Source organism: Heterodontus francisci, chromosome 36, assembly GCF_036365525.1.
Source record: "Heterodontus francisci isolate sHetFra1 chromosome 36, sHetFra1.hap1, whole genome shotgun sequence".
Lineage (NCBI taxonomy): Eukaryota > Metazoa > Chordata > Chondrichthyes > Heterodontiformes > Heterodontidae > Heterodontus > Heterodontus francisci.
In genome coordinates this window covers 18,121,203-18,130,230 of record NC_090406.1, presented here as the reverse complement: position 1 = coordinate 18,130,230, position 9,028 = coordinate 18,121,203, and positions in this window count along the sequence as shown.

Sequence of the window (9,028 nt, the reverse complement as noted above, 5' to 3'; positions counted from 1 at the left end):
GTCATGATATCATAAACTGTTTGAGTGAAGTTCAAGTGGTTTTCAATGTCACATCAGCCTTGAGAAGTGTTGCTGCCTGCAACACACCATTATGCTCTCTCTTCTGTTTGTGTTTGAGATCATAGTGGCAAGGATTTGAGCAGCTTAAAAATGAACAATTGCTTCTCTGATAGCTCAGAGGATAAACTCACTGGTTGTGCTGGCCTCTGCTGTGCCAACTATTCCCAGCTACGTGGGTGACTACAATTGCGTTCTGTGTTCCTGGACTAGGGAGGGAGAACAATTAGATGGGGTTCCTGTTCCTAATGAGCAGCCAGTGTCTCCTTCTGAAAAACATGCAAGTGTCACAATCAGGTGAGGACAGCATTGGCTGTGATTCCTGCCATGGTCCACTAGTTTGCTGACACTATCTAAACTCAACTATGGAGAATGGTCACTTGGGCAAGGTTTGCACCCATGCAGTTAGATCCCAGCAGGAGTCAGGACCTTTAGGAGCAAGTGAAGAAGAAAGAAAAGTGGTGTTAAAAAATAAGCAATGTGGTAGAATTTCCATGGGGTTCCTTATCTCTTCCCATAACATCAGTAGAAGATTGGCGAGCTGGACAGATAGCCTAAAGGGTCACTAACAATGTTTATCTCGGTTTTTTGCTGATCTTCTGCTGAAGCTACTTCCTACATTACAACAGTGACTCCACTTCAAAAGTACTTCGAGGGCTGTAAAGCACTTTGGGGACGTCCTGCAGTCATGAAAGGTGCTATAGAAATGCAAGTCTTCCGATTTTCTTTCACTTTGGGAAAGTGGAGAATCACCACAGAAATTCCAGGCGAATAAATGAAACCGGACCAAAACACAATGGGCTGTATTTTATAAATTTTATAAATTCAAAAATGGTGGGCCGTACGCCAAAGAGCCACTGCGATCTCAAGTGCGGAAGCTCATTTAAATAGCCAGGGTGCGCTGCCTCCCTGATCACATGTAGGGGGCGGGCTATCCATCCCTGGCAATGGCGTCCGCTGCCTGTACGCAGGCGCTGACGCCATTTTTAAAGGGCTGTTAGCCCTACCAGCTTACTTAAATATTTAAAGATAGATTGAATTAAATTAAATAAATACATTTCTTTTGCTCCTCTCCCAGCCCCCCCGTAACAATAAAATTAATTATTTGCCCTATCACCAGCCCCCCCAGAACACTTACCTTTACCATCTGATCTTCCTCCTCCAATATGCACAAACTTTAAACTGCAACCCTTCCCACCATCCCCAAAATCCATGATGCTAATTTGACCCCATTCCCCCCCCACCCACCCCTGCACTGATAAACTTACCTCCCTCCCCCCTCCCCACCAGTGCTGTGCCCTGTTTCCCCGGGTGGGGATCCGAAGGCACGGGAGTGTCGGCCGCTGGGTCGAAGATCGCGGCGGGCCATCAAGAGGAGGTGTAAATATATTTAAATTTGTTAATTTAATTGATATAAATATTCAAATTGTGGTCCAGTCACCCAGTGGCAGGGAAGCCCCCGTGGTGCCTTGCCGCTGCCAGCCGGATGGGGCCGGACCCTGCCAGCCTCGAGGTCCGTGGCGGGCCTCACCCGGGGCCATCTTCAAACCCCGCCGCCACGGATCCCGACGTCGAGGGCTCCTTAAAGTCCAGCCCAACAAGTCAACATTGGGCAAAATATGATAGTGTCGAGACAAATCATCTCATCCCTGATAATACAGTGACTCATTAAGAGATAGGACATCATTTATCTCATAGTATCACACACTGCCATTTTAGAGTTCAATGCTGATGTGTACTGCAGCTTGTATCTTGTACTATTTGCAGTTCAGACGACACCTAAGTGAAAATATTCACAGTTTTTGTAACACTGTTTTGCTGAGGAAATGATTGGTATTCTAATTGACAGATTTGTTTTTAAAATATGATTCATATTTTGATTCAGCAAATTTAATAACTTCCCAAAAATGTTCGGAGTGTGATTCACATTTCTTCCGGGATTTATTTCTAAGATACAGAACTATTACATCAGCTTTATGATGAGGTTGTTAAAAGGTGACTTCAGAGTGACCTTGGTCTTTGCTGCCCCAGCCCCAGCTTGCTTGACTATAGAAGATTGAGGGGTGATCTGGCTGAGGCATTTAAAATCTTAAAAGGATTTCATGGGATCAATATTGAGAAAGCGTTTCCTCTAATGAAGGGAATCAAGACCAAGGGGACATAATTATGTAATTAGAGCCAGGCCATTTGGAAATTAAATCAGCAAGCACATTTTCACACACACGGTAATAGAAGCTCTATCCAAAAATATTATGTATGGTGGAAGCATTCAAGACTGAGGTAGATTGATTTTTGTTTGGTCAGGATATCCAGTAATAGGGAACAAAGGAATTGAGGAGCTGAATGGCCTGCTCCTGTTCTTAATGTTCCTCAAGACCTAACTCCAGATTCAGTACCAATCTGTGCACCTCAGGCCAAGCTTTGGTGAGCTTTCACAATGAATTCTCATAGAAATATGGAACTTACATTTATAAGAGTGTTGTTCATGACCTCAGGTCATCCCAAAGTGCTTCACAACCAATGAAGTACCTTTCAACTGTAGTCACTATTGTATTGTAGAATCCACAACAGCTAATTAATGTTCAGCAAGGTCCCACAAATAACAATGAAATATCTGACAGATCATCTATTTTAGGTGCTGTTGAGAGAAAAATATTGGCAGGACATCGAAAGAACTCCCCTGCTCTTCTTTGAATAATGCCAGCAGATCTTTTGCATCCACCTCTGAGGGCAGAGAGGTCCTCGATTTATTTTCTCATCTGAAAAATCTCTTTAGCAATATTCATTCATGGGATGTGGGCGTCGCAGGCTAGGCCAGCATTTATTGCCCATCCCTAATTGCCCTTGAGAAGGTGGTGGTGAGCTGCCTTTTTGAACTGCTGCATCCATGTGGGGTAGGTACACCCACAGTGCTGTTATGAAGTGAGTTCCAGGATTTTGACCCAGCAACAATGAAGGAACGACGATATAGTTCCAAGTCAGGATGGTGTGTGGCTTGGAGGGGAACTTGCAGGTGGTGGTGTTCCCATGCATTTGCTGCCCTTGTCCTAATAGTTGGTACAGTTCGCAGGTTTGGAAGGTGCTGTCTAAGGAGCCTTGGTGCATTGCTGCAGTGCATCTTGTAGATGGTACACACTGCTGCCACTGTGCGTCGGTGGTGGAGGGAGTGAATGTTTGTAGATGGGGTGCCAATCAAGCAGGCTGCTTTGGCCTGGATGGTGTCGAGCTTCTTGAGTGTTGTTGGAGCTGCACCCATCCAGGCAAGTGGAGAGTATTCCATCACACTCCTGACTTGTGCCTTGTAGATGGTGAACAGGCTTTGGGGAGTCAGGAGGTGAGTTACTTGCCACAGGATTCCTAGCCTCTGACCTGTTCTTGTAGCCATTTATATGGTTACTCCAGTTCAGTTTCTGGACAATGGTAACCCCCAGGGTGTTGATAGTGGGGGATTCAGCAATTGTAATGCCATTGAATGTCAAGGGGAGAATGTTAGATTCTCTCTCATTGGAGGTGGTAGTTGCCTTGCACTTGTGAGGCATGAATGTTACTTGCCACTTATCAGCCCAAGCCTTGATATTGTCCAGATCTTGCTGCATTTCTAGACGGACTGCTTCAGTATCTGAGGAGTTGCGAATGGTGCTTAACTTGTGCAATCATCAGCGAACATCCCCACTTCTGTCCTTATGATTGTGCGTCACTGAGCAGGTTATTGCTGTGCAAGTGCTGCTTGATAGCACTGCCAATGACACCTTCCATCACTTTACTGATGATTGAGAGTAGACTGATGGGGTGGTAGTTGGCCGGGATGGACTTGTCCTGCTTTCTGTGTACCGGACATACCAGGGCAATTTTCCACATTGCTCGGTAAATGCCGGTGTTGTCACTGTACTGGAACAGCTTGGCTGGGGGTGTAGCAAGTTCTTCAGTACTATTGCCGAAATATTGTCAGGGCCCATAGCCTTTGCAGTATCCAGTGCCTTCAGTCGTTTCTTGATATCACGTGGAGTGATTCGAATTGGCTGAAGTCTGGCATCTGTGATGCTGCGGACTTCAGGAGGAAGCCGAGATGGAGATTGTTTCAGCCTTATCTTTTGCACTGATGTGCTGGGCTCCTCCATCATTGAGGATGGGGATATTTGTGGAGCTATCTCCTCCAGTTAGTTGTTTAATTGTCCACCACCATTCCTGGCGCAATGTGGCGGGACTGCAGAGCTTAGATCTGATCCGTTGGTTATGGGATCGCTTAACTCTTGTCTATTGCATGCTGCTTACACAGTTTGGCACGCAATTAGTCCTGTGTTGTAGCTTCACCAGGTTGGCACCTCACTTTGAGGTATGCCTGGTGCTGCTCCTAGCATGCCCTCCTGCACTCTTCATTGAACCAGGGTTGGTCTCCCAACTTGATGGTAACAGTAGAGTGGGGGATATGCTGGGCCATGAGATTACAGATTGTGTTTGAGTACAATTCTGCTGCTGCTGATGGACCACAGTACCTCATGGATGCCCAGTTTTGCATTGCTAGATCTGTTTGAAAACTATCCCAATTGGCACGGTGGTTGTGCCACACAACACGATGGAGGGTATCCTCAATGTGAAGGCAGGACTCTGTCTCCACGACTGTGTGGTGGTCACTCCTATCAATACTGTCATGGATAGATGCATCTGCAGCGGGCAGATTGGTGAGGACGAGGTCAAGTATGTCTTTCCCTCTTGTTGGTTCCCCCACCACCTGCCAGATACCCAGTCCAGCAGCTATGTCCTTTAGGTCTCGGTCAGTAGCTGTGCTACTCAGCCACTCTTGGTGATGGACATTGAAGTCCCCCACCCAGAGTACATTCTGCGCCCTTGCCACCCTCAGTACTTCCTCCAAGTGATGTTCAACATGGAGGAGTACTGACTCATCAGCTGAGGGAAGGCGGTAGGTGGTAATCAGCAAAAGGTTTCCTTGCTCATATCACACTTCTAAAACAACTGCCAAAGCCTGATATCAAGGAGCAACAAGAAAGCCTATTCAATGGCCAAAAATGGCCTGTTTACTAAATAGGGACATCAAGTTTAAACCTCAGGGATTAAGGGGAGTGTGTTGTCTTTGAAAAGTTCGGAGGGACTTGAAATTACCTGTCTCCAGGCTTGTATTGTAATAGATGGTACCGATTGTCATTTTTGTTTGATATACAAGATAACAGCCATAGTTAATTTTCACTTTGTTAAATCAAATGCACGTGCACACTCTTACCCCTGATCTTGCTGTGATCTCCTCCAGCCTACGACCCTCCGAGAACTCTGTTTTCCCCCAATTACATGCTTTTGGGCATTCCTTGCTTTCTTTGCCCCACCACTGGCAGTGCTGGCTGCAGCTATCTAGGTCCCAATCTCTGGTTTCCTTCCCTCTCCACCCTGTCCACTCCTTTAAGACCCTCCTTAAAACTCACCTCCAACCAAGATTTTAGTCATCCCTTCTAATACCTCCTTTAGCTCAGCATCGATTTTTATTGGATAATGCTTCTGTAAAACATGTCAGATAATTTTTTTGTCAAAGGTGTGATATAAATGTAGATTATTGTTGTTGATCTGGACTGTTTTATTTACGTTGAATGGATTTGTAGGTATTTTCTGGTTGGAAAGGGGCTGAACACATAAGCAAAATACTGTGGATGCTGGAAGGCTGAAATAAAAATAGAACAATGATGAAAATACTCAGCAGGTCCAACAGTATCTATGGAGAGAGAAAAGCAGAGTTAACATATCTCTGAGGCTGAATAGCCTTCCTCCTCCATAATTTTCTTTTGTGATTTGTGTTACCCATTATAAAGACCTGTCTACTACAATGTTCCCTCTAATTTTTCTTTGTTGTGCACAGCCTGTTTGTTCCACTGCATAGTCCCTTTATGGACTTACGTGCAGACACATGGGCTTCTTAAAGGGAACAGTGATTGTGCGCGGCCTGTTTGTTGCCCATGTGGTATGTTCTGGATTGCTGCGCGATCATGCACCGACGCAGTTTAGAGGGAACATTGGCTACAATTCTCTATTCGGCCAGATCTTGCTGGAAAAAGAATAGTGTGTTCATGACGCATGCCGTTATGGAAATTGGCCAGTAAGTTCAGGGGATTAAGTTGCGAGTGCCCAGACCTTGCTAGCTGCTTTGCACTGCTCTGCTGTTTCTTTCATGCAAACAGCTTCTTGCTCTTAGCTTCCCCATTATTTGTAAGAACTTGCTGAATGTACACTTGAATTAGCATTACATTCGCCACAAAGTTATGTGTGGGAATTAATTTTTAACGATGTAAGAATTGTTAACGACTGCCAATCAACTTCTCTGGCCCAGAAAGGGAACAATGTAAATTGCTGAGTGTTGTTTTTTCCAGTAGTGAATTGTTTTTAGAGATTTTAAAGATGTCAGATATTACATTTTTACATTTCTTTTCTTTTCCTTTGGCCTGGATTTTAGCCTGGAGACGAGTTCTGTCATGCGGGAGTGGGGGGAGGTGTAGTGTGAGGGGGCTGGTCAGGAAACCCAGAAGGGTGTGTTTCCTGGAAGTGCTGCAGGATTTAACTGCTCCTTTAATTTTTCTCCAAGGGATTCCTTCGTCGAAGTTCATCCCAAGCAGCTCTGTAACACAGGAGTCTGTGCTCTACGGGATGTTCCCAGGGATGCACACCGAGATAAACATCAACTGCTGCTGGAGGACTATCAATTCGGTGAAAGGCGCCCTTTGGTTTGCCCGAAACTTGCTGGTCTTCTGGTGCAAAGAGTTGTCCATGACTGAATGTTGCAGACTGGCACATTCCAAGGTCCAGGACTACGTGCTGAGGGACGCACTAAAGCTTGGGGCAGCCGCAGCAAAGGCTCAATGGGGAAAGACCACTGTGTAAGGTCCCCCCACCAAGCTGAATGCAAGGGCTGGATCCATGGAAAACCCCTCGGGCTGCAAAAAGTACATGGCAGGTAAAATGAAATGGAAGGGTTGTGAGGCAACTCACTCCTGCATTGAAGGAAACTGATCTCCTTTGCACTCTTTGTATTGTTGACATGGTGCTGTTTTGAACTGTTTTGTAATGTAATTTTTACAGTTTTTTTTATGAATAAGTAATATTTTGGGATATAAAAAAGTTCCCTCCCACAGACAGCCTGATTGACAGGCTGGAGGCCTCTCAGGCAGGAACCCTGTATCACAAGTTTGAAGGCTATGAGAGCAGGTAGGCGTATTGGGGGAGTGACAGAGATCGTGGGACAAGGATGTCCAAATTGTAGATCCCGATCACAGGGGGATCTGCATTGATTGCGGGGAGAGGGACATCCTGAACACAGGGGAAGTGGGGTTGGGGGTGTGGAGTCTGATGGCAGTTTGGGGGGAGTGGGGTCCGGTTCCCTGGATGGGGGCTCCAAAGGTCCAATTACGGGGGTTTTGATGTTGGTTGGTGGAAGCTGCCAATGGTAATCAAGGGGAAGGTGGTGTCGGGGCGACAGTTGGTGGTCAGGGGTTGGGGATGGGGGTAGCAGACAGATCACAGGGTCGAGGGGCAGCTTTCAGTTGGTAGCTTATTGGACCTGAAGGAAACATTCCTGCTCCTCCTGGCCCACAAGCAGTGGTGTAAAAGCACTTACCTCATGGATTCAGTCCATCTCTCCTCCTTTCAGTCCTTCATCCAGTGTCTTGAGGCCTAGTTAAAAATAGAATGACTTTAAAATGAAGGCATTAAAGTTAGAACTAAGCCTAATTATAACATTGAAATAACCAACCGCTTTATACGAGCGGTTGTCTGCCTCTCGTCCCGCCTCGATTAAAACTGGAAGCGGGCAAGATCAAGGTGGATTCAGTTTCTGTTCCAGACTTTTAGGTTTGTAACCTCTAATGAGATTCAACTTCTTCTGTCTCGTTGTGTTTCACTCTCTTAATCCAATCTTTTTTCCCCCTCATAGCTGCAGTATTTTGCTTTTATTTTAGAGGTAAGCCTGATTTGTCTCTAATTCACCCTATTTCCTTCTCTGTTGTTCCTGTTTCTTTCTAAACCCTAAATTCTCATTGGTTAAGGGGTGACACCTTAGCTCCCACTGTTCACTGAGATCCCAGACGCCCCTTTGCCCTCGCTGTGCTGTTATCAGCTCGCACTTTTAGTAAATTGCGATTTAAAAGATTTTTCAGCTGAAATGTGCAGGAAAAAGTCTAATTAATGGCATACACCATGACATGCCTCACTCCAGCAAGTTCTGACGCTTTAACATTTCGTATTGACATAAACAATTGTAACAGAAAACAGTTCCCCTTCAATTCTCTTGTGTAGGCATTATCTGATGCTGGGGTACTGCTTTGTGGGTTCCAGGTACATTTTGAATAAGAGCCCATTATTCTCATGTGAGGTGTGATACTGAGAGTCAGAAGGCTATTTTACTGCAGGGCATCAGAGATAAGCCATAACAAAGTGTTGGAAATACTCAGCAGGTCTGGCAGCATCTGTGGAGAGAGAAGCAAAGTTAATGTTTCAGGTCTGTGAGGTCAGACGTGCTGAGTATTTCCAGCACTTTTTGTTTTTGTTTCAGATTTCCAGCAGCTGCAGTATTTTTCTTTTATTTTAGAGATAAGCCATACCCTGCCTTCATCCAACACAGACATTGACCATCAGAGTTTGCTGGAGTAATCAAATCGGTTATGCATGGAACAGGAAATGACTGTACTACTGTGCTATGTGATTTTGCTTTCATAACTCAGGAATCCTGAGGCCAGGCATATCATCCCTCCCACTGTCCAGAGATCTGATAAGACAGCACAGGACCAAGGTTTATCCTTTCTGGATTTTATGGTTCACCAAATAACAGGACAAACTTGTTGAAACATCTGGTGAGCCCCACGCTAATTGTTACATGAAAGTGGGGCATCTCATATTCAGTCAGAAACGTTTTTCATCTCAACCTAAAACTGCAGCTTTGAACCATGCAAGCACTCTTATGAACATTTTATATCAGTCGCCA